This window comes from Pongo abelii, chromosome 11, assembly GCF_028885655.2.
Source record: "Pongo abelii isolate AG06213 chromosome 11, NHGRI_mPonAbe1-v2.0_pri, whole genome shotgun sequence".
Lineage (NCBI taxonomy): Eukaryota > Metazoa > Chordata > Mammalia > Primates > Hominidae > Pongo > Pongo abelii.
In genome coordinates this window covers 18,074,478-18,100,058 of record NC_071996.2, presented here as the reverse complement: position 1 = coordinate 18,100,058, position 25,581 = coordinate 18,074,478, and the positions used below count along the sequence as shown (strand labels likewise).

Sequence of the window (25,581 nt, the reverse complement as noted above, 5' to 3'; positions counted from 1 at the left end):
CAGCTGCCTATAGCTCACTGTGGCCACTGAGCAGCTGCCCCAGCCCAGGTCAGGCCTCCGACTGGCCACAAAGAAACCTGAGCCCCATGTTGTCCTCAGCTCTGCTCTGTCTAACCATCTATGCTTATTGCGGTTTATTTTTCGTTTTAATTTTATTCCAAAAATGGTAAAAGTATTACTTTAGTTGGCCTGCAAATAAGAGTTAAATACTTACTAAGTTGTAAAAAGGAGTATGTTATAAAATGAATTCTAATAGGCTTCTTCCCTCAAAAGAAGCAATTTAATGAATACAGTTTGACTTCTGTTCAATTAACAATGGGCCCAATCACTCCTGCTTTGCCAGAAGTGACTATATGTAGATGATATTATTGTAGGACCCAATTTTTCCTGCAATTAGCTGCATACATTTCTCGACAGACTAATTTATGTATGAATGCTTTTTAAAAGCAAAGGCATTTTGCATGTAATTGTATTCCTTTGTAATCCATCTGCTGATAAATTTGCGTGTGTCTCTGTTTATTGGCTAATGCCTCCCTCTGCTCTAGGACGACAGGCACAGGAGTCAAAATATTTTGAGGATGAAATAAATAATAAAGGGTAATTGAAGGCCAGATGTAGGCTGCTGGGAATGTCTCCATGGGTGTGGTGAATCCCGCATTAGAACTTTTTACTGCTGCTGAGTGGAGAGTGAATAAAAACATGATTAACATTGTTGCTCTGGATTTGCTTGTTTGCAAATCATGCTCTGTAGCAGGTAAAGGTCATTACAAGTTTGCTGCACTTTGATTTCCAGTGTCATATTTGGCCCTCTTCACTGCACGTCCACCAAAAGTGCAGCAGGGCAGGGTGCATTGCTTGCTGCAGCAAGAGAGGCTGCAGCCACGGCAAGCCCCAGGGAACGGTGATACAAGGGAGTGAGTCCAGAGGAGCTGGCTGTAGAATTTGAGCGGAAATTGGTGACTTTGGGAGAGTTCAAGGAACCAGGGTCTGCGGTCCGGAAGTAGAGGCAGTCCAAGGAGCAGGCATCTTAGTAATTTTCATCTAAGAGGTGAGAAGAACAGGCCAAGGCTGAGTGGCCAGGGAAGGACAAGAGTGAGTGGAGAAGCCAGGCCATGCCACAGCAGTCTGGGAGGCTTGTCTGCCCATCTGTGTGGGTGTGGCTCCAGAGTCCTGTTCCCATCTTGATCCATCACACTCGCCCACAGCCCTTCATCGGCCTGGCTATTCTGTGCAAGTGTGTGCTCTGCAGGGGGCCCCACAGCCTGGCTGGCAGCAATGGGCCAGCCCCCACTGTGGGGCTGTATTTCTAAGCAAATGCACAGTCAAGATGGGCTTCATCAGCACATGTGGGTGGGGACATTCAGCCTGGGAATGGAGCTGGAGGGAGAAGAAAACTCACTGACCCAGGGCTTGAGAGGCAGAGCTAGGGACCCACTGAGTGCAGGAGCGTGTTGCCAACACCTGCTGTAACACTCTCGACCGTTCTGTCAGCACCAGACCCACTTTACAGATAGGAAACTGAGGCTCCCTGAGATGAAGTGACTGGCCCAAAATTAACACATATGTTGCACATAATCACATAATTAGGCACATAATTACATTATAGGTACATAATTACATAATTAGATGTATAATTAAGCAATAATTACATGATTAGATGCACAATCAGGCATATAATTAGCAAGCGGGCTGGCATTTGGCCCATGGGGGTCTGACTCTGATCCTCCCATCTTTCTACTGCACCAGTGTGCCTGGGTCAGGACCCAGGACACGTGCAGGGGTGCTGCTGAGCACAGGGACCCTGTGAGTATCTGTTGCCACTCACTCCTGCCGTGATGGAGCAGGAAATTGAACCTCAGATCACAAAGCCAGTGGGATCCAGCTTCAGGGGTGAGGGTGGGGATCTGGCTCACTGCAGAGCCTGGACTCATTCTACTTACCACTGCCATCCCTGAGAAAGGGAAGAGGCCCTTCCTGAACACACCAGTGGCCTAGGCACTAGGGCCTGGCCCTCCATCCTCATCTGCAGAGGCAGATACTCACAGAGGAAAACCAGGGCTGGGACCACAGAAGGCCAGGGCCCTGTGGCTGTGGAAGGAGCCCCCAGCCAAGCCTAAAGGAAGATGTTTCAGGGCAGCTTCCTGGAGGAGGCCCCCTGAGCTGAGTGACAGAGAGCAGCTACCTCTGAAGACCTAGGAACAGCACGATGCATTTAAGAAATGGCAGCCACAGGGCGGCCTTTCCTGTCCCCACCATTGTGTGACAAATCGAATTCTCAGTGAAGGCATACAGTGAGCAAGTGGTGCAGCTAGCACTCAAGGTTGGGTCCACCTGTGTCCAATATGCACACTTGTTCTGTTGTTGGGCTGCATACACAGAGGGAATTGAGCTCCACTTCGAGATGGTGGAGGAAGGATGAGGGGAGACTAGGCTTTGGCTCTGCCACTAGCCCACTCTGTGTCCTTGGTATCTCCAGATCTGAAGTGGACGATGGCCTGAGTCCATGCTTTCACACCATGTTCACAGAGCACTGTGGCCTCACAGGAGTGTCAACCCTGGGAAGGCTCAGCCACACATCCCAGAGCCCGCTCCAGTCTGGCCCCGTGCTGGAGTTGACTTTGGGATGCATCTGGCTCTGCTGCCATCTCTCTGGGACCTTCCTGTTCAGAGGAGCCTCTGGGACTGGCCACCCTCATTGAGGCTCCCCAGTCTCCTGGATCCCAGCCAACAGGGCTGATACAGCCATGTGAGGTTCACCTGAGTGCCTGCCCAGCACACGGGCATTCATGAGACTGGTCTGGCACACTGCCCTCTGCCCTTTGCCTTTCATGCCCACCTGACTGCTGCCTCCACACCTCCTGTCTGGTCTCACCCCCATGAGGCCAAGTAGCTTAGGGTGCCCTCCTGTCAGGGGAATTTGCATTTTATTAGGATAATTGAATACTTTGTGGCCCAAATAAATGGGAAGCTCCCCGGCCACACAGCCTCTGCCAAAAGGAAGGACCCCAGGTTCTCCTTCAGCCATGAATGAGACTTTGGGATGGTCTTTAGCCCAGAAACACACACCCTGCAGGGCTTTTGGGGACTCAGGAACCAGCCCCCTGGACTCTCAGACAGGGAAGCACCTCTCCCAACCCCTCTCAGAGGCCCCCATTTGCTTTCCATGCTGGAGGGGAGGCCCCCATCCTGACCATAGCCCAGGCCCCCAGAGCCCGCACCCCCAGGGGGCTCACCTAAACCCCAGATGGCCTCCGAGATTCAGGCGTCAGGACAGGGGACAGGGCAGGGATGTGAGGAATGGTCCTTCTCAGGAATGTCAAATTCTCAAGGCCCCCTCTTGCTCAGCCAAGGCTCACCCCTGTGCCGCCGGCAAGGGAGACACCCCTGTCACAGGCTATGCTCCTGCCCTGCTGGCCCCTCCGTCTGAATCACTACCTCTCAGCACTGTTAGACACATAGCTGGGTTACTTTTCCTCTGGCTCCTTTTGGGACTGAATTTAATCTTGCAATTTACATTTTCTGATAAACCATTCCTGACTTTGGGTAAAAGACCAAGGTCAGATTAGAATCCTTTCCCTCTCACGGTAAGTTAGTGCTTTGCGGTTTGGTTTCTGTTTGCTTGCTTGCTTTGCTTGGTTTCATTTAATTTTGTCTCTATCTTGAAACTCAGAGTTGCAAACCTGGACCAGCAGCCGGCTCCTGTATAGCAGAGGGGAAGTGGGGCCTCCCTTTTCTTTCCAAATTACTGAAAGTATAAATTCTGTTGGGACGGCACCCAGCAGACAGCAGAACAGCAGAAGAAAGGGAACGGGGTCTCCTCTGATCCCACAGCAAAGTGCTAGTGGCCGAAGGCCTGAACTTGCCAAAGCGCTCCAGTGAACTCACCCTTGAGTGCAGGCCCCAGTGCCTTCCTGAAGAACCCCTGAATGGTCCTGGCTCTGAGGAGGAGGGGAGTACCGTACCTGGGGGATGAAGGAGCTGGTGTATGTCCAGCAACTCCTGACAGTTACACCATCCACCAGGTCAGATTGTCCATCATTTTGCTGGCTCCGCCCACAATGGCACCCCTCTCCACAGCGAGACTGGACCAGCAGGAGAGACCTGGCCCACATCAAGAGATCCAGTGGCTTGTCGGCAGCCAGCCACTTTCTCTGTCTTAAATGTTTGAACTGAGAGGCAAAGAAGCTATCAGCAGTTGGTGAGAAAAACTAGCTGAAGGGCTCGTGTTGAATTGGGTGGCATGGTCAGGTTAGACAGAGGCACAGAGAGAGATAGACAGAGACATAGAGAGACAGAGACAGACGAGAGCACAGGGGATAGCAAGCCAGGAGAGGGCAGCAAGGCCAAGCCGCCGAGCGAAGAGGAGGTTGGGGTGGCAGCCCTGTGCACACGGCTGTCCTTCCCAGTCCTGAGGGTCCCCTCCCGCAGCCTGTCCCGTCCGCACAGCTGTCTTACACACAGTAGCTGAGAAAATTGAGACACTGAAATTTTAAGTAACTTATTCAAGGTTGAGCAAAGAATATCTGACCCCAAAGACATCATCACTTCTTGATTTTTCAAAACTTCAGTGGCTGAAGCTCAAAGTGGAATTAGTAGGGTGGCGGCCCTAGGGGATGGCCCCCTAGGAAAAATGGCTTTTCCTTTCGCCTGTGCCTTTGTCCACTCATCAGTGGCTGAAAGTGCCCCAGCACCGCCTGTGCCCTTGGAGCTCCTAGGCGCAATACACCCTCCTCCATGGGGATGTGTGTCCTGACAGCCAGGTCTCGCCTGAGCGCCTCGCAGACCTCAGCCAGCCCCCCTACTTGAGTGCTTGCCCTCCAGTGATCTGGCCCCTTTTTTTTGATAACTGAGAGGAAGCCCGGCACACAGGCTGCCTTCTCTCTGTCCTGGTGCTCGTGCACGCCTGCCAGGAGAGATCCTGCATACAGACAACACACAGGCAGCGCTGGAAAGGGCTTTCCTGTTTACAGCTCTGCGCTCTCTGGGAAACACAGACAGAGGTTGAGGATGGGGCTGCTTCCACCGGCCTGATCCCACCTGGATCCCCGGGCCTGCTCAGTGAGGCCCTTGATGAAGCCAGCAGAACAAAGACTGGAGGGAGAGTGTCCCCACCACAGTAATGAGGGGCACCACAGTTTGTCGGTGTGGTTACAGATTTGGTTACTGGCACAGGTTAGGTGGCTCCCACCTGCTGCCTATGAGATCTGGGGCAAGTCCCACCATCCTCCTCACCTGCAAAACCAGGGTGACAGGAATGATGCCTCCTGAGACTAATCAGACAGCGAGGCTTAGCACCTAGCACGCCCCGGTATGGAGGGGCCCACACAGCCTGTTATTATTAGGCACAAACAAGGCCAGGTGGGTTGATTCCATCTCTACTTCCTCCTTCTCAGGAACAGTGGCTGAGAGGCTGTTCTGTCGGGGTCCCCACACTATCTCCAGCTCTGGGCCCTTGTGTCCAGGCCTGGCTCCTGGGCACATCCACAGCCTGGTCCTAACATCCTGTGCACACACAGCGTGCAAGGGACCTGCCTTCTTGCTCCAGCTCTCTGTGGCTTAGTGGTGGCCGGGCTCAACCGCCCTCTCTCCCAGGGTGGGGGTGGCTTCTCTGATGTCTCATGGGTCTCTCCCCCTCCCAGGCTTCTGTTGCTCTCTTCGTGAAGGTAGAAGCCTCCTTCCACTTCCCTTTTCAGGGTACTCAGGTGTCACCAGCAGCAGCCTGGCCTTGACAGCCTGGGCACCACTGTAGGGTTCAGAAATTGCAGCCATCCTAAACCTGCATCTGTGGGCTGGGAGTGTGCCCACCAGGTCCTGGAGGGCTCCTCATCCTGTGCCTCACGAAGACGAGAAAGGTGTTTGCAACCTTGAGGGCCCCACTGCGAGCACTGGGCTCCATTCCAATTAGAAAAGCCAAGGAGCTTGGGCCGACCCTGCCTTTCCTCCATCAGCGAGCAGAAGCCACATGTGGCTTGATATACTGATGCTTATTACATTGTGTCACTCAAAGCACAATCAAACCAGTGGCTCAAAACTGCATTGTTTCCAGACCACACACACACACACACACACACACACACACACAAAATCACACCAAAGTCCAGGTAGAATACAGCCAACTTACCTGGAGAGTTATTCACATGAAATTGAGGGGTTTATGGAATTAAAATCAGTATACTCACACAATTCTCTCTCATAATAACATACTGGGGAATGGGTGGGTGCAGAATTGTGGAATTAAATACATTTCTTAATAATAATACAGTTTATCTGACACTATCAAAAATGAAATGATACCTAGACATAAATCTAACAAAACATATTCAAGATCAGTGCACTGGAAATTAGAAAATGCTGATGAAAGAAATCAAAGAAGGCTTAAAAATTTGAGCCACAGCACGCTCACGGATTAGAAGGCTCAGCGTAGGGAAGACGCCAGTACTACCAAAATTATTCTACATGCTGAACACAATTCCTAACAAAAGCTTAGCAAGAGTTTTTGTTCAAATAGACAATCTCATTCTAAAATGCATATATGGAAAGGGGGAAAAATAAAGATAAGAAAGTGGGAGGAATCACTCTTCTTGGTGTTAAGGTTTCCTGTGTAACAAAGAAATCAAGACAGTATTGTTAGTACTGACAGAGACATAGACACATTGATCAATAGGAAAAAAACAGAGAACCCAGAAATAGACCCAAACAAATAGACCCACATGGATGTATTATAAAAGTGGAAAAGCAAATTAAAGGAGGAAGGACCACCTTTTCAATAAATGGTGCTGGAGCAATTTGAATCTCCATAACCCAAAACACGAACCTCAACCTAAGTCCCACACCTTCTGTAAAAATTAACTCAAAACAGACTTAAGTGTACAATGAAAAATTCTAAAACTTCTAGTGAAAAAATACAGTGGAAAATCTCTAGGACCCAGGGCTAGGGGAGGCGTTCTTAGAATTGACACCAAAAGCCCAATCCACAAAAGAAGACAATAAATCAAACTCATCAAAATTAAAAACGTCTACTCCTCAAAAGATCACATGAAAGTTTTTTTTGTAAAATTATTTGCAGACCACATATCCAACAAAGGACTTGCCTTTAGAATACATAGAAAGCAAACTCAACAATAAAGAAAACAAACCAATTAGAAAATAACAAAAGGCAAGAACAGAGAGTTCACTGCTGAGCATATACAGATGTCAAAAAAAAACAAATGAAAAGATGTTGAATATCATTAGTAATCAGGAAATGCACACTTAAGCCACACTAAGATATAGCTATATGCATATCAGAATGATTAAAATGTTTTAAATGATAAAACCAAAATTCTGGTGAGTATGCTGAGAATCATACACTGATGTTGGGAATGTAAAATGGTATAGCCACTCTAGAAAACAGTTTGGAAGTTTCTGTGAAACATGTGGTGGTAGTTACCTACACATGTGATAAAATTGCCTAGAACTATATGTACATGTGCACACATGTGTGCATGCACACACACACACACATACAAATGAGTGCTTGCAAAACTGGCGAAATCCAAGTAAGGTCTGTGGGTTGTACCAACGTTAATCTCAGGTTTCATATTGTACTATATTTATGCAAGATGCATTCTTCCTTCAAAAGCCATCCATTAACATTGGAGGGGGCTGCGCAAAAGAAATACAGTACCCGCCCCCCCGACATTTTTTATAGTTCCCTGTGAATCTACAGTTATTTCAAAGTAAAAAGTTCTTTTTAAGGAGCAATCTTTTTCAGAGACAAATAAAGAAAAAAACTATTTTCTGAAGACTCCAGCAATCGAATTCCTAGGTCAACTATAGATTTCTCACGAATTCTTTGCAGACCCTTGGAGAGAGATAATAGCAAACTGTAGCCTGAGCACAGTGAGATGGGGTGGTCTGGGGGAGACCAGTCATGTCTGAGCAAATGGAATGCATGTTCTGTGGTCATGACCCACTTGAGCTTTTTGAATAAATGTATGACTCCCCTCGATGGGCAAGCTGGGGCCTGAGCCCTAGGCCAAGCTTTGACCTTCTCCAGCCACAAAGCTGGGTGCTGCTGCTGTGTCTCCTTTCCCTTCCTAGAGCATCTCTGGGAACTTAGGGAGCATCTCACATTATTTAAAAACACGGCTTCAGGCTTTAATCAATGAACCTACAGAGGACAAACCTGGTTTCCACAGAAATCTTCCGGATGGAATGTGGTCTGCTCATGCGATGACAGCTTCTATAGCAGCGTTATTGAGGCATTAGCACAGTATCGGAGTGAGCAAGGAAGCTGGCCTAGGCTTCACAGAGTTTGCTTTAAGCATAGGCTTGGCTAATTCCATTCTAATTAAATTTAGATAGAACCCTCCACCACTCCAAAAATAGAACAAAAGTAAACTCTACCAGCTCAACAACTCTGCCATGAGACATGTACTCTAGTTTGAAGCAAATGTTCTCAACAGAGACCTTCACACTGGGATGGGGAGGCGTCCATCTGTCCAGGGGACCTCAGAGCCATTTTCCTCTAAGCTGACTTCATTTTTTTTTTTTTTTGAGATGGAGTTTCACTCTGCCTCACAGGCTGGAGTGCAGTGGCATGATCTCGGCTCACGGCAGCCTCCACCTGCTGGGTTCAGGCGATTCTCCTGCCTCAGTCTCCTGAGTAGCTGGGACTATAGGCACCTACCACCACGCCCAGCTAATTTTTTTGTATTTGTAATAGAAACAGCATTTCACCTTGTTGGCCAGGCTGGTCGCAAACTCCTGACCTCTGGTGATCCACTCACCTTGGCCTCCCAGAGTGCTGGAATTACAGGCGTGCCCCACCCCCTGACTTCGTATCTTTTTAAAGCAAGAATGTGAGTCCCTTGCTTCTACTGCTAAAAAATAACAACAGCCAAATTCTATCAAGCATCTACTATGCCAGGCACTCTCACATTATGATGCCCACTTTGCCAATAAAGACCCCTGGATTCTCAGTGATAAGGTGATCTGCTCAAGGTCACACCGCCAGTTAAGTGCTAGAGCTGGAATCTCACCCCCAGCTAACCCTAGTCCAAAGTGCATGCTCTTTCCAGCCCTCCATTGCCCAGGCACCCAGCACTGTGGTCAATGTTATGAAAATGAGAACAAAACTAAGGGCCGTGCCCTTAAGGAGTGAGAGCCACATATGCATGACAATGCAAGAGGAGTCACTGGATTCAGCACATGTACACTAGAGCATGAGAACAAGACAGGTTAGAAAAGGGTGGTGGCCAGAGGGAAGGGTGGCTGGAGAGGAGCAGCACCTTGGAGAATAATAGCACTTTCGAAGTAGCCAGTAGGGTGGGTATGGCATGGTTATTGTATTGTGGTGCTAAAACTTGCACATTTCACTTTGTTTCATTTTCTTTTCTATCTAACTTTGACTTCTCAAAGCAGGTGTCCCTGAGGATGGGAACAAGTCATTATATCAGGAAAGCTATAATGTTCATTATACTGTTTAATATATTTTATATTTTATTTTTGAGAAAAAGTGAAACAGATTTTTCAACCCAGCTCTGGGTGTAGAACAGCTGACCTGCCAGGTGAGTGGGTCAAGCAGTCTCATAATAAAAGCCATCATCATTTATTGAAGAAAATGTGTGGATTTCATTCACTCACTTATTTATGCCCTTTTTTCCAAAAGGATTTCAGGGAGTGAACAAACACCACCACATGCTGAAGTTTTTACAACACTTGTTTCTTACCACGATGCCTCCAACATCTCTGGGAGGTGCATTTAGTTGTCCACATGAGGGCAAGGGCCAAGCACAACATGGTGTCTCCAAACTCTGACATGAGCGAAACAAGGCCACCTGCTGGAGTCCAACTACACATCACATCACAAAATATGGACAAAGAGAAATCTAACTCCATCTTATAGGGACAAAATAACTCACTCACCAGGATGAGATTATCTGACTAAAGACAATTAGTTACACAAAGGTTATAGTTTATGGCCTTGAAGGACATTAACTAGTTTTGTATCTAACCCAGCAAACCTGTCCTAACATTTCTTTATTAAATTACATATAAATACCTAGCTCCTCAAATGCTCCTTGGATTGGTTTTCACATTTTACTGCCTCTATCATTAATTGATGAGCTAAATCAGCTCTTTGACATATGTTTGTTTTATATTTGCATCAGTCATTTTTTTTTTAACTTTTATTTTACTCTCAGGGGTACATGTGCAGGTTTGTTCTATAAACAAGTTGTATGTCACAGAGGTTTGGTGTACAGATTATTTCTTCACCCAGGCATTAAGCCTGGTAACCATTAGTCATTTTTCCTGATTATCTCCCTCCTCCCACCCTCCATCCTCCGAAAGGCCCCCGTGTGTGTTGTTCCCCTCTCCATGCCTTCATGTGTTTTCATCATTTAGCTCCCACTTATAAGTGAGAACATACGGTGTTTGGTTTTCTGTTCCTGCGTACGTTTGCTAAGGATAATGGCCTCCAGCTCCATCTGATATGTTCCTGCAAAGGACATGATCTCATTCCTTTTTATGGCTGCATAGTATTCCATGGTGTATATTTACCACATTTTCTTTATCCATTCTATCACTGATGGGCATTTGGGTTGATTCCACTTCTTTGCTATTGTGAATAGTGCTTCATGAATGTATGCATGTGTGTATCTTTATAACATAATAATTTATATTCCTTTGGGTATATACCCAGTAATGGGATTGCTGGGCCCAATGGTATTTCTCTCTTTAGGTCTTTGAGGAATCGCTACACTGTCTTCCACAATGGTTGAACTAACCTACGCTCCCACTGACAAGCATAGAAACATACCTTTTACTCCACAACCTTGTCAGCATCTGTTATTTTTTGACTTTTTAACGATAGCCATTCTGACTGGTGGGAGATGGTATCTTATTGTAGTTTTGATTTGCATTTCTCCAATAATCAGCAATGCTGAGCTTCTTTTCATATCATTGCTGGCCACATGCATGTCTTCTTTTGAAAAGTACTTGTTCATGCCCTTTGCCCACTTTTTAATGAGGTTGCTTGTTTTTTTCTTACAAATCTGTTTCAGTTCCCTGTAGATGCTGGATATTAGACCTTTGACATATGCATAGTTTGCAAGAAATTTCCTCCTATCCTGGAGGTTGTCTGTTCACTCTGTTGATAGTTTCTATTGCTGTGCAGAAGCTTTTTAGTTTAATTAGATCTCGTTTGTCAATTTTTGCTTGTGTTGGCAATTGCTTTTGGCATCTTTGTCATGAAATCTTTGCCTGTGCCTATGTCCTAAATGGTATGGCCTAGGTTGTCTTCCAGGGTTTTTATAGTTTTCAGTTTTACATTGAAATCTTTAATCCACCTTGAGTTAGTTTTTGTTTACGGTAGAAAGAAGGGATCCAGTTTCACTCTTATGCATATGGCTAGCCAGTTATCCCAGAACGATTTATTGAATAAGGAATCCTTTCCCCATTGTTTGTTTTTGTCAACTTTGTAGAAAATCAGATAGTTGTAGGTGTGTGGTCTTATTTCTGGGTTCTTTATTCTGTTCCGCTGATCTATGTGTCTCTTTTTGTACCAGCACCATGCTGTTTTGGTTACTGTAGCCATGGAATACAGTTTGAAGCCAGGTAGCATGATGTCTCCAGCTTTGTTCTTTTTGCTTAGGATTGCTTTGGCTATTTGAGCTCTTTTTTGGTTCCATATGAATTTTAAAAATGGTTTTCTCTAGTTGTGAAGAAGATCAGTGGTAGTTTAACAGAAATAGCATTGAATCTATAAATTGCTTTGGGCAGTATGGCCATTTTCACGATATTGATTCTTCCTATCCATGAGCATGGAATGTTTTTCCATTTGTCTGTGTCATCTCTGATTTCTTTGAGCAGTGGTTTATAGTTCTCCTTGTAGAGATCTTTCACCTCCCTAGTTAGCTGTATTCCTAGGTATTTTATTCTTTTTGTGGCAGTTGTGAATGGGACTATGTTCCTGATTTGGCTTTACTATTTTTGATGTATAGGAATGCTAGTGATTTTTGCACATTGATTTTTTATCCTGAGACTTTGCTGAAGCTGTTTATCAGCTTAAGAAGCTTTTGGGCTGAGACTATGAGGTTTTCTAGATATAGTATCATGTGGTCTGCAAACAGGGATAGATTGACTTCCCCTCTTCCTATGCGGATGCCCTTTATTTCTTTCTCTTGCTTGATTCCCCTGCTTTGCCCTTTTTTTTTTTTTTTTTTTTTTTTTTTGAGTTGGGGTCTCACTCTGTCACCGGGCTGGAATGCAGTGGCGCGATCTCAGCTCACTGCAACCTCCGACTCCCTGGTTCAAGTGATTCTCCTGCCCCAGCCTCCCGAGTAGCTGGGATTACAGTCACGTGCCACCACGCCCAGCTAATTTTTGTATTTTTAGTAGAGACGGGGTTTCACCATGTTGGCCAGGATGGCCTCGATCTCCTGACCTCACGATCTGCCTGCTTCGGCCTCCCAAAGTGCTGGGATTACAGGCGTGAACCACCATGCCCAGCCTTTGCCCACTTTTTAATGAAGTTGTCTTTTGCTTGTTAATTTGTTCAGAGTCATGATTTTTAACCTTAGAAAAATTAGGCCTTCACAAGCTAGACATGAAAACACAAGGTGTCATCTCTGGAGCAAACAAGGGCTTTTGTGGGCAGGCAGATGTGGGCTCAAGTTAAAGTCGTGCTACCTACCAATCAGGACAATGTGCAAATTACTTCACCTCAGACGTCTCCAACTTCCACATCTGCAAAATAAGGATAATATGCGCTTTGTTAATTTGTTGTGAAAATTAAATGAAATAATACACAAAAGCATTTAATTCATTGCATGAACCCAGTAAATGGCACCTATTACTATCATAAATATGGATAATATTACTGATAACCATTGGATTATCTGCCCTTAGGACCACATTGCCCCTTCCTATACTTGATTAGACCAGGCGTGGAGACACAGGACCGAAATTTGAACTATAGAGAAGTGAAGTTGGAGCTGACGCTACTAGTCCTGTCCCTGGGCCTCTTTACTCCTCTGTAAAGTGAGAATAAAGTGAAAATAAATTCACCTTCTTGCTGCAAGGGTGAATGAGAAAATGTGGACATTGTTTCAGAGAAGGTGTTTATAAAACTCTGCAAGATAGAACCTCACCCCTGAGTTCTGGCTTTCCAGAGCTCCAGTGGACACACCACGGCCCCAGTTCCCCCTTGAAAACTGGCAACTTTTGGCTATGTGTGCAAAGTGAAGGACGCTGGTTTATAAAGAAATTAAACTTGATGTGCAGAGAAATGGAAGCAAAGGATCCTGAGGCAAAAGAGAAAGAACCAAGCATGAGAGAAAAAAGAAATCTTAGAAATCCTAGAGGATTAAAGTACCCTCATGAGGCCCAGGTCCCTGCCTGGGATCCACCAAGTACCCCCAAATGCTTGCCATAAATATTTCTTTATAGTTTATGCTACAATGGAATGCTTTCATTTACTATTGGGTGACTTAGACTAACATTATTATTGCTATTATTATTAATATGCCATTATCCTAAGGACTCACAGAGAATGAGACAAGGCTCCCATTTTCAGCTGTGAGGTCCAGCAAGTTGCAGGAAGGGCAGGACACAGAGCAAGGCTGGTTGCCCTGGGTTCTCCAAATTCAGCTCAGAGTAGTCCTGGAGCACCAGGAGACCAACCCTCAGGCAGCCCCTGCATCAAACCTCTGCATCCTCACCTCTTTCTATGTGATGAAAACGAAGTTCCCTTCCAGCCCACTCCACCAACATGTGCCCTTTTCAAAATTCACCAAGAGAGAAATGTTCTGGAGGAGATTATGCAAATACTCCATCCTTTGCAGGTGAACCCCAGTTCAATAAATATGCATCTGATTAACAAGGGAAGGTGTTTGCTTTGTAGATCTCACCTCGGCGTTCCTTCTGAAAGCCAGCTTTCCGAGTTCATTTAAACATGAAATTTCCAGCCTGATGTTTTTCATGTTACATAGGGCAAGGGCATAGATCTTAAATGCACATTTCCTGTTGATAAACGCACACATCCGTGTATCCGTGATCCAAATCAAGGCACCTGGGAGACCTTCATGGCCCTTTCCAGTCCACCTCTGGTCCCACAGGATGATTACTGCTCTGGTTTCTACCATCAGAGATCTGTTTTGCCTGTTCTCAAGCCTCATATAAATGGAGTGATAGGGTATATCGTCATCTGAGTGTGGTTTGTTGCACTCAGCATAAAGATATAGGATTTATCCTTGTTGCAGTATCAGCAGTGCATTGTTTTTTAACGCTACGCAGTGTTCCAGTGTTTGGAGATACTGCAACTTTGTTCACCCATCCATCTGTGGGACATTTCAGTTGTTTCCAGGTTTGAGCTATTCTGCTTAAAGCTGCTATGAACAGTCATATATAGGTCTGTGTGGATATATATTTTCATTTCTGTTGGCTAAATACTTGGGAGCGGAATTCCTCTGTTGGAAATTGTCCAACCCATGTGTGAAGTACAGAAAAGCACCCCAGGCTCGCCCTGGGCCTGGAGAGCTCGGTCTGGCCACGAGGGGCGCTTCCAGCAGCGGGTGTCCCTCCGGGGCGAGCCTCTGGCTGGCGGTCTCGCAGCTTCTGTTTCAGCAGGACGCCTACTCAGGGAGGACTAATAAAAATCATAGCTGTTCATCCACTCACACTCTGGACTCGTGCGTTATGGCCCGGAGCCCCAGGTCCTGTGCTGTGACAAACAGGATGCTTGCCCAAGAATACAGGAGCCGGGCTGCAGAGAGAATGCACGTCTGAGACACTCTGCTTTTCTTTCTGGTTGCCAGAATAAGTGTAATTCGGGGTATTTTATTTTATTTTATTTCATTTTTCTGAGACAGAGTCTCGCTCTGTCGCCCAGGCTGGAGTGCAGTGGCGCTATCTCGGCTCACTGCAAGCTCCGCCTCCCGGGTTCATGCCATTCTCCTGCCTCAGCCTCCCAAGTAGCTGGAACTACAGGCTCCCGCCACCGCGCCCGGCTAATTTTTTGTATTTTTAGTAGAGACGGGGTTTCACCTTGTTAGCCAGGATGGTCTCGATCTCCTGACCTCGTGATCCGCCTGCCTTGGCCTCCCAAAGTGCTGGGATTACAGGTGTGAGCCACCGCGCCCGGCAATTCGGGGTATTTTAAAAGTATCAGGTACTTATTAGGAACTTCGTAGAAAAGACGCCTCCGCATCAGCATCAGCTTCCCAAATTTAATACAGAATTCCAAAATCAACAATTCTGCGCTGAGATGGAAACAAGCCTCCCCCGGGCCCAGCCGGCGGTTCCGAGTCCCTGGGCGCCCGCTGAGGATGCGCAGACCAGCCGGCCGGGGGCGGGGACGGCGGGGACGGCGGGGACGGCGGGGACGGCGCGGGCCCCGCTGGCGCCAGAGGATGGAGGGGAATGGGCACCACAAGCACCCTTCCCGGGAAATGCTGCTTTCCCCTGAGCCTGAAGAGGCGACAGAGAGAGCCTGGGTAGAAAGCGAAGGAAGTGCGTTCCTGGCACCTCGCGCATAGAGACCAGCTGTCCAGAAACTCCCACAAAGACTGGGGGTGCGGGACACAGGCCGGAGCAGCCAGACCCGGTGAGGACCCGTGATCCGGGGAGAGAGGAAGCTGCTGCCGCAGGCTATGGAGGCCCACGTCAGAGGGCCCCGCTCTGTGTGAGCGAGCGTGTGTGAGTGTGAGTCGGCATCTGTGGGAGTGTGTTTATGTGTGCCTGAGTTTGATCGTGTCGAGAGAGCAGGTGTATGTGAGTCTTAAGTGTATGCAGTGTTTGTGTGTGTCTGAGTCTGGATGTGTTTCCGAATGTGCATTCATGCAAGTGTGTGTGCGTCCGTGTGCAAGGCCTCACTCCTGCCCCTCGCTGGTTCCTCCAATCCCTGCTCACATTCCAAGGTGGAAGTGGAACCACGGTGTGCCCGTGGGAGGCCTGGAGAGCCAGAACTCAGGGGTGAGGTTCTGTCCTGCAGAGTTTTCTCAGCACCTTCCCTGAAACAATTTACACATTCTCATTCACGGTCACAGCAACCTGCAGGGTTTTTATTCTCACTTTACAAAGGAAAAAACAGGCCCAGGGACAGTGCTAGTAAGGAAAGGAAGTAGCTCTAAGCCTACCCTGTCCAATCTCTGGCCACCAACTTCTGGGCCCAGCAGGCCACACATCCAGGGTGTTCCTCAGATGGGGACCCCAACCATCCCCCAATACCTTGCCTGGAGAAGAGGCCCACCCAGGTGCTGGCAGTCAGTAGGGGGGCGGAGCAGAGTGCAGGCAAGGCCAGCTGCTGAGGCTTGGCAGCATCCCTCTGCCTGGTTAGCTCATCCCCGCATAAACAGTGGGTGGGGAGCCTGCTTTCCAAGTCAGCCAATGCAATGGACACTGAAGGTAAGGAGTGCTACGACCCTGAGATGGTGCAGTTTAACTCCATCACAAGCGAAATAAGGACGCCATGGCTTCGGCCTTTTTGGAGTTACATTCTATATACGTTGGCCAAGAACCAGTGTCCTCTGCCCTATGGTGTGAATATTCCCTCCAAAACTCATGTTGAAATTTAGTTACCACAATGACAGTATTAAGAAGAGGGGCCTTTACGAGGTGATTAGGTCTGCCCCTGATGAATGGATTAATGCCTTTATCATGGGTGGGTTAGTTATCTCAGGAATGGGTTCCTGATAGGAAGGATGGATTCAGCCCAATTTTTCTCTCTGTGTTAACATCCTTCCATCCTGTTATGATGCAGCCTGAAGGTTCTCACCAGATGTTGGCACCATGTTCTTGGACTTCCCAACCTCCAGAACCATGAGTCCAATAAACTTCTTTTATTTATGAATTACCCAGTCTATGGTACTCCGTTATAGCAGCCAAAAACAAAGACTCCACCACCAGTGGAATGAGGAAGCCATTTGCCCTCGGCCTGTCTAGAGTTACATTCCACATACGTCAGCCAAGAACAGATGCCCTTTGCTTTGTGGGGAGCTGGGACACTATGGATTTTTGACCTAGCAGCCCATCACAGGACAACGAACGCAGCTGCCCCTGTGAAAGGAAGCCTTGTGCTACCCAGGGAGAAGGCACAGTAGGGTGCTGTCCTTAACATTCATTCTGTAGTCACTGTTTCCTAGTGCCTTGCTTTATACTTTGTCTGTTTCTACTTCAGAGGACATTTTTTGGTTTTCTGTCCTGGTCTAATGCATTATTGAAAGGCTTCCTGATCACCAGTCATGCATATGGAGGAGGCTCTGGCCTCGTGCTTATGTAGATTTTTCTCTGGCCTCTGAAGTCTGCCGTCAGGCTCTGGGGAGCAACTGCAGCCGCCGGCACTGCCGTGCCAAAAACCCTGCATAGATGAAAACAGACAGCATCAGTCCGGCCAGGGAGCCCACCAAGGACACAAAACACCACAAGTCACAGCAATACTCGGTCCTTTCCCAACACTGGCTGTTGAGGTAAAACCATTCAAAACTGGGAAAATAAGCAAAGAGATGCAACAAGAACAGCAATTATTAACCTGCCCCAGGGCAGACCTGTCAGCCTCTGCATAAAAAACCAAAGCTCAGAAGCCAGATCTCAGCCTGTTCATGAGCAGGCTGCCCAGCCAGCCCCCAGCCTTCTTTACACTCAGTTCAGCTCATCCATTACCGAGGCTGCAGTTGTCTGGGGGGGCCAGGTCTGCACTGGGCACAGGAGCATGACAGGGCCACCTGCCCTGCTCTCATCTTACCCAGTCCAACCAGGAGATGAGACAGAAGGCTTCATTCATGCCATTCTGTGGATTGATCTATTCCACAGGTATTCATTGAGCATGCGCTGTATACCTAATTCTATTCTATCAACAGACAAATGGAGCTTATGTTGTAGTGAGACAAGACAGAGAATAAACAAAGACAACAGGTAGCTAGCCAAAGGTGACAACTGCTAACGAGCGATTAAAGCAGGGAAGAAGGCAAGGGGTACCGGGCAAGGGTGGTGTCACACATCCAAATGTTTTCAGTAGAAGAGAGAGGCTGTCTTCAGTGGAGAAAGAAAATCTGCAGAGACCCCTGTGGGAGGGATTTGGGTGGGTGTTGGGGAGAGAGCATGGTCAGAGGGAACAGCAGATGCAGGACCTTCGGGCAGGGAGTGCTTAGCAAATCAGGGACAACCAGGAGACCGTGGGTGGAGGCTGTGCTGGGCCTCAGATTTGCTTCTCTAGTGCTCAGGGGTCTTCTGGAATGTGCTGCTGCCTTGTGGGGATAGTCATGCCCCTTGGGGGGAGAGGTGGGAATTTGCAGGGGTCTGTTTTGGTTGTCACAGAGATTGGGAGCATTTCTGCCCTTTGCTGGTGGACCAGGGGTGGTGTTGAAGGCTGTGTGGAGGAAAGCCACACCCCACGAAGAGTTGCCATACCCTAGACCCTCCAATGCCCAGCAGGCACAGGCAGGACCTGCCCTCTGGTGCTACCACCCATACCTAACTCTGCTTTGCATGCAGACTGAGGCATGTGTGCCTAGTGCCAACATGCAGTGAATGTTCCGGGACTGCCACGCCATGTAAAAAAAGTTCTCATCACCAATGGGCCTCCGTCTGTGGCCACAGCACATTCACCCAGCCGCTGACCTCATGGTGTCGTCCGGCTCACGGTGTCGTCCAGTGGAGCCACACTTGGCATTTGCTTATAGAAGTGCCTGTCATTTTACTTAAATTGTTTTCGTGTTGTTTCTCTTTTATATCATGCACAGCATGGTACAGTTTTTGGAGATGGAGGATACTACAGGAGAACTATGGAGCAGTGGATGCTGGGACCGCTGTCATAGAGGGAATGCGTGGAGCAGGCACTGCCCGGCTGGACCACGGGAGGGGCAGGGGGGCAAGAGTCCAGTGAAGAGGCCGGTGTCCCAGTCTAGGTGAGAGACGGTGGAGGCATGGGTCTAAGTAGCGCCTGAGGAGGTCAGCAGAAGTGGTCACATTCTGGTCATATTTTAAAGGTAAAACTTTTGGATTTGCTGATAGACCATACATGAGTGTGAGAGAAAAATAGTCCTCAAGGATAACTCCAAAACTTTTGGCCCAAACAACTGGAAAGATACAGTTGTCACGAACTGAGAAGGGGAAGATTAAAGAGTAAAGAAGTATGGGTCTGGGGGTGCTGGGAGTGCAGTCATGGATTATGGAGTTGGAGTTGCCTTTTCATGGAGATGACAGACAGCCAAATGGATAGTTCCTGGGGACAGTAAGAGCAGACAAAGGGCCATGAAACTCAGCCTGGAAGACCAGGTAACTTCCAGGAGGAACAGACACCTGGGCTAGGACTTTGAATGATCAGCAGGAGTTTCCCTGGAGAAAGAGGACACTCCAAGCAGGGAAGTAAGCAGTGTGAGCAGAGGAGGTGCTAAAATACGTGGCATCCCAGGCTCCAGGCCACTTCGATGGACAAGCACTGTGTGCCCAGGATGCCAGGGCCAGAGCTGATGCTGGCAGGCCACGTGGAGGCTGGGGGTATGTCTCACAGCAAGGAGGAGCCCTTAGAGGTCTCAGAACAGGCTGAATTCTTCCATCTCTTCTGGAAAGATGACCGCTCTGATCCAGCCCCCACTTCTGAACCAACATCTGCTCACACACCTTTTCATTTTGTTTTGTTTCCCTTTCTCTCCAAATGGACTACATGCTCCTTAGAAGGAAGGTGCCAAGAAGCTTTAGGGAGCTTGGGAAATCACAGCTACACCCCTTGAGAGGTCTCAGGGACCCCTGTTCTATAGGTAGCTGAGCAGGGCCCAGCTCTCTGAATGGAAAGGTGTCCCAGGATAACATGAGATGGTGCATGAGTGCCTGGCACCTGGAGGTGCCCAAGAAACCGCCCTGAGTGAGGCCTTTTCTGGTCACCCTCCAACAGATTGGGCAGAGGTGCGGGTGAGAGCAGGGAATGTGGCAGGGCCGGGATCACCGTCTGCCTGCCACTGTCCACGCAACATGGGGAGACCCACCACCCTCCCAATGCTGTTCCAGGGAAGTCAGACCATGAGCATGGTCACACCACAGGAAAAGCGGCACCTGCATCTGGATCAGGGGGCCCTGCCCAGTTGCAGGGCCTGGCCACAGCCACTGGGCCATTTGGCCTCCCCATGTGAGGGAGGGCCCCAGCTGTGTTAGGAGGAAGAAAGCTGGTGCCAGGACCAGCTGACCCTGGCCAGCTTCCCACTGCAGTGAAGGTCGATTTGTTGTCACAGGGGCAGCTGGGGTGCCCACAACCTTGCCTCTACGCTGGGGAGACAGCCGTCCAGGCGGGAGAAGCACCATGACAGGCAGGCCCTGACAGTACCCCTGTAGGAGACAGGGGTGAGGCCAAGAGTAGCAGCTGTGCAGGACCAGCCTGGCTTGGCCTCACCTCCTAGTGATGTGGCCTCTGAGCTGAACCCTGAAGGCTAAGCCAGCACAGCTCCCTAGCCAAGGTGCAGCTCACCTTGTGTCCATCACACCCCACCCCAGGAACCCTTTCAGACATGGTCCTCTTGGTCGCCCGCACATTGCATTTGAATAGGACAGTTGTATTGTATATCCACCTGTGTGCTATACCCATGTGCCTGTGCTTTATTTATGAAAAGATTAACAGCCTTTCCAGCCCCAACACCCACCATCACCGTGGGGCTGCCTGCTGTGCAGCCATGAAAGGCAGCAGGTGTGAGCTCCAGTCACCCTGGAGCCCGAGGCCCTGAAGGACCGAAGGGCTGGGTTCCTGGCCTCATGGGGCCACACCAAGGGGTCGAGATTGTCCTTTGCCCCAGGGAGCTGGATGTTGAGAGGCAAAGGATGGCTAGAAACTGAGGGCACCTGAGCCTGAGCAGCTGGAGAGCATTATGGACAGCCCGACCTGTTGCTGAGTGCTGGGAGAGCAGGACATCGCGGACAGCTCGACCTGTGGCTGAGCGCGGGGAGAGCAGGACATCGTGGACAGCCCAACCTGTGGCTGAGCTCTGGGAGGGCAGGATGTCGTGGACAACCCAACCTGCCACACCAGCTGCCACCCGCCCCGGGTCAGGATGAGGGCGCCAGGAGCTAGATGCTCAGAATTGAGCATGACCCTCATGGATGGCAGGGATGAGGTTTGGCCCGAGTCCGAACCCTGAACTGTGAAGCCTCCTGGGTCACAGAACAGGCTGCAGCTTCCCAGAGCACAGCCTTGGGGGCAGGCAGTAAACAAATACATCACATGACGCTGAGGACGTGGGTCTGAACTGCTGTGGAGAGAGTGAGAGTGCCGGCCAGCAGGACCAGGGTGCCCCACAGGCTTCCAGGACCAGAGCGGGCTGGGGCTGCCACCAAGGTGCTGGTGGACATCCAGGGCTCAGCCAGAATTCAGGAGGGACACGACAGGGACAGAAGTGGATAGGGCCACAGAGGCAGAGGACAATGGGTTCCGAGGGAAGAGGCCTGTGGCTTAGACACTGTGGCGAGGCCGAAGGGGCAGCCCATGAGTGTGATCAGGCATTGCCCAGAAGGCACTCACAGCACGCAGAACCTCGTGGGAGCCACAAGGTGTGGGAGGAAAGTCCGGGGCCTCCAGCAGCTCGGGGAGACAGCAGGCCTCAGTAGCACCATCCTTGCACTGATGAGCTTGGTGAGTAAGCGCAGCAGGAGCTTCCCTCCTCCTCTTGTCTTCTGCCGCCTTCCCTTCACCACAGCCCAGATCTCAGTGTGTCTGGAGAGATCTCGAATCTCAGGGTGGCCTGATCCACACGTGTGTGAGGGAGGGCTTTCACTGACGTTAGCAATGACTGGCTGATTTCTTGAGAGTTAGTGTGGGTGAGTGTGCGTGTGCGTGTACATGAGCGTGTGAACGCCGGAGCCAGTGCAGACTGTTTTCTCTTGCCCACTCAGGGATTGAGGCCATCCTTCAGTCTGCACCACCCTCCAAAGGCAGGAGCAGCTCCCGAGACTGGAGAAACACCACTCCTGGGTGAGCCCATGGGGGACTCATGGAGGAGGAGGAGGATGGCGGCAGAGAGAGGCTTCCCCAGGCACAGGGGTGACAGGCCTTGCCCCTGACGCCCCCTCAGAAGCCCGTGCCTTTCCCTACAATCCCTCTAAATGGTGGGAGCTGCCGATTCCTGAACAGCAGAGATGTGCAGAAGCCACAGCGGCACTCGCCCCATCTCCCCCGTGACCCCTGTGGGAGGACCCGTTACCCACAGGTGGGAACTGAGCCTGGGCAGGGATCAAATTTTCTGTTTAGCTGCTGCTTCCTTCCAGAAAGGCTTCTGCATTCGGTGCAAGGAGACATAAACTAACTATAGGTGTTGGGGAAAAAAAGGCAACAGGAAAACGAGAGCAAAAGAGTGTGAGGGAGGCCAGAGTTCACAAGAGAACATTCGATCTTGCTGAGCAGGGACCACCAGCTGCAGGCCAGGCAGTGGGGCAGCCTGCACGCCTTTGCCCACAGTGCCCGTCAGGGGAAGCAGTGCTGTGGAGGTGGTGCACTCCTGCTGTGAGGAGACGCCTGGGCTGCAGGAAACACCTCCCTCACTCCCTGTGTCCTCCCTGCACACAGATCCTAGGAGATGCTCCAGGTAAGCCCAGAGTCTGGGGAAAACCTGGGAGGGGCCAGCAGTTTTGGGGGCAGGACAGAAGGTGAAGCCCCTAGCATGCCGCACGTTAGGTCTGATGGCTGGCCCCACAGTACAGCAGTGAGGAGGTCTCCTTCCACTGGGGAACATCACATGAGCTCTCAAATGAATCAAATCCAAGCGGAGCTCCCAGCTCCGGTACCTCTAAGGCAAACGGAGACTTTACCTCAGAAACTCGGCTTAGCACCACTAGTGCAGAACAGCAGTTTCCACCCTGATGTCTTCCAGAGGCTCAGTAAATGGCCATTTCCATCCACACCTCCCATTAAAAAGAGGCAGGCTTCCACGGGGAGTGCTACATGGGAGCTGAGGGAAGACCTGCACCGGTCAGAAATCTTGTCTGCGCTATCTACACTAGTCCCAAAAAAGGTCATGGAGCAGGGGAGAGGTGTCCTTGGGGCATCTTCAGGTCCTCTGGGTTCATCTCGCTCACCTCCTTCTCTTTCCTGAAGCTGCTGATTCAGTTCACTCATTCATTCATTCATTCATTCATTCATCCAACAAAGATTTAGGGGCATCTACTCTACCTGGGGCTGGGGCATGGCAGTGAGCAAGGCTGGGTTCCCACACACCATAAGGCCAGGTCTGGTGGGAGAGCCAGGCAAGCAACCACCCACAGTGCATTCACACAGTCGCCATGGCCACAGTAAAACACTGCCCCACAGTCCCGGGAATGATATCCCAGCCAAGGACCGAGGGACACGAGGAGTTGGCCAGGTGGAGGCAAGAGGAAGTGCCCAGTGATGGGAGTGGAGCCTGCAAGGGCCTCAAGGGAGGATACTGGGTGACTGGGGCCACCCGGGGTCTCAACATGAAGTGGCACCTTCTGTAACTGGAAATCGCAAGCTCACCTTTCCCGCAAGGCTGGCAGCACGTGGAGCTGCCTGAGCAGTCCTCCTTGGTTGTGCAGCTGGCAGGGGCTTCTCACCCAGCTGACCTGCAAAGAATTGTTTTGAGAACTCCCTTGCAGTGTTCACATTTTCTCATTTTCTATCTTTTTTAAAAAATGTAAAAAGAGTTGCAGATCCTCCTGTAGTAGCACCCTGTCAAACTCTTTTCCCATCTTGTCCCTCACTTCAACTCCCATTCCTTCCACTGTGTGAACTCCGGCCCCTCTGGTTCCAGAGGATTCCAGGTCTCCATCAACAAGTTTTTGCATGAAGACAAGAAAAGGAAAAGCACTCGTCTCCGTGCACAGCCCTCAGCGATACACAGCACATGTTTCCCCAGAGGAGCCCAGTACGATGCCAACGTTAATTTACAGCCTGCAGATCCCTCATCACAATTGTAGTTACATCATTATTGGTGCCATTTTGGGGGTAAGTTTTCAAAGATTCTGTTTTGGTGGTTTGTGCACATCGAGTGCAGAGATGAGTTTATATTCCACAATATACAGACTATGCCTTGTCTACTTCTATATTAAAATTTATAGATCTATTGATGTCAACATAGGTATAAGTACAAATGATACAGAGATAGAGATATATAGCTCACTCCCTCATTGCTTATTCCCATTCTCATTTCCTAGATGCACGTGGAAGCCAACTCCAACGTATTTAATACATTGAATATGCATGTCCTTAAATATGCACATCTCTTTGTAAAAGATGTAGTGGTGTTTGGTAGATATACATATGCCATAAATTATGTGAGTTACATCAGATGTTAAATCTCATTCTGTTTCTTCTTCGTTTTCACTTGACCGTAAGTTTTCAAGATGTATCGTGTTGCTCTAGCTACAGCTAGATTATTGCTTCTCAGTGCTGCCTCGTGTTATTCCACAGTTTGTTTCCACCTAATTTTATTTCCAGCACTCTGTAGTGGACACCAAGTTCCCACACCTCAATGTGTCATAAACAGACAGGCAATCCCCTGTGAGTGTCTCCTGATGGATCTGGATCAGGGTTCCTCCAAGAAGCTTAGGAGGAGTTGGGCAGCTGTTACCAGGCCAACCCACACACTGCACTGGGCTGAGTCCTCTGGGGTGACTGCAGCAGTCCACACCCCAAGGCTCTCGTTAGCCCACAGCCTTCTCAATATGTGAGCCCATCCCTGGTCTGATTGTTGCTATTCTGTTGCATGTAAAGCACTGTCTTGTTTTCATTTTAACTTGCATTGTGAACATGTTTTCATGGATTTTTTACTCATTTGGGCTTCCATTTCTGTGAATTGTTATTCATTACCTTTATTCATTTTCCTATTGCAGCGGTCTCTCTTTTCCTTGTATTTTGAAGGAATTCTTACTGGCTTTGCCTACTCCTATTGGCTTTCCCTACTGTAACCCTTACTGAACAGAAATCCCTAATTTAAGGTAATCTAATGTCCACCTTTACACTTTAAATTATGATTTGACAACTTTGTTCAAGTAATTATTTGCTTAATCTCTGCCATCCCCAGTAGACTCCAAGGCTAGGAACCATGGCAGTCTTGTACCACTCAGTATCTAGAAGAGCATTTATTCATTCATGAATAAATATTTGGGGAAATGAATGAGACCAGCACCTGGCACATTGTACACACTCAGTAAAGGGAAGCTGCTATTTTGAATGAATGAGATTTTCTCAAGGGAAAGCTCTAAATAAATCTAATGAAACAATCTTCTGCAGAGAGAAACACAAAATCAAAACGAAGAAAACGGAAGCTAAAACACCAACAAACCTCAGTAAGCAGGAAGGACCTCCTGGATTTCAGAAAATGTTTGAATGTTTTCATTGAGCACAGAAAGCCTTTGTGATGCATGGATCCAGATCTCTCTCTGACTCAGGAATGACATTGCCATTGCAGGGTCTTTGTTTGTTTTGGCCTTAAAATAGAAATGTGACAGTTATGCATGGATGATGCAGAAGTCAGGATGATGTGCCACGTTTGAGTGACTCACATGCAATACAGTGAGACTCTCTTGCTGGAATCCCTCTAGAATCTGTGACTAGCTCCTCTAATTCCAGACCCATGTTCCGTGAGCACACCATTGCCTTCTCTG

General features: G+C 48.8%; 1 long non-coding RNA gene across 4 annotated transcripts in view; it reads right to left on the bottom strand.

Annotated features, from left to right (window-relative positions):
* Positions 1-8,597: 8,597 nt before the first annotated feature.
* LOC134759574 (uncharacterized) overlaps positions 8,598-25,581 on the bottom strand; it is a 93,373-nt gene continuing 76,389 nt past the window's right edge. For 3 of the 4 annotated variants that reach the window (XR_010135947.1, XR_010135950.1, XR_010135949.1), the window contains 3 exons: positions 25,260-25,404; positions 23,453-23,538; positions 15,654-17,341 (listed from right to left, as the gene is read on the bottom strand). This is a non-coding gene — a long non-coding RNA (uncharacterized LOC134759574). Of the gene's footprint in view, positions 12,733-15,653; positions 17,342-23,452; positions 23,539-25,259; positions 25,405-25,581 lie in introns of those variants that run through there. The other variant, XR_010135948.1, reaches the window with a different exon arrangement.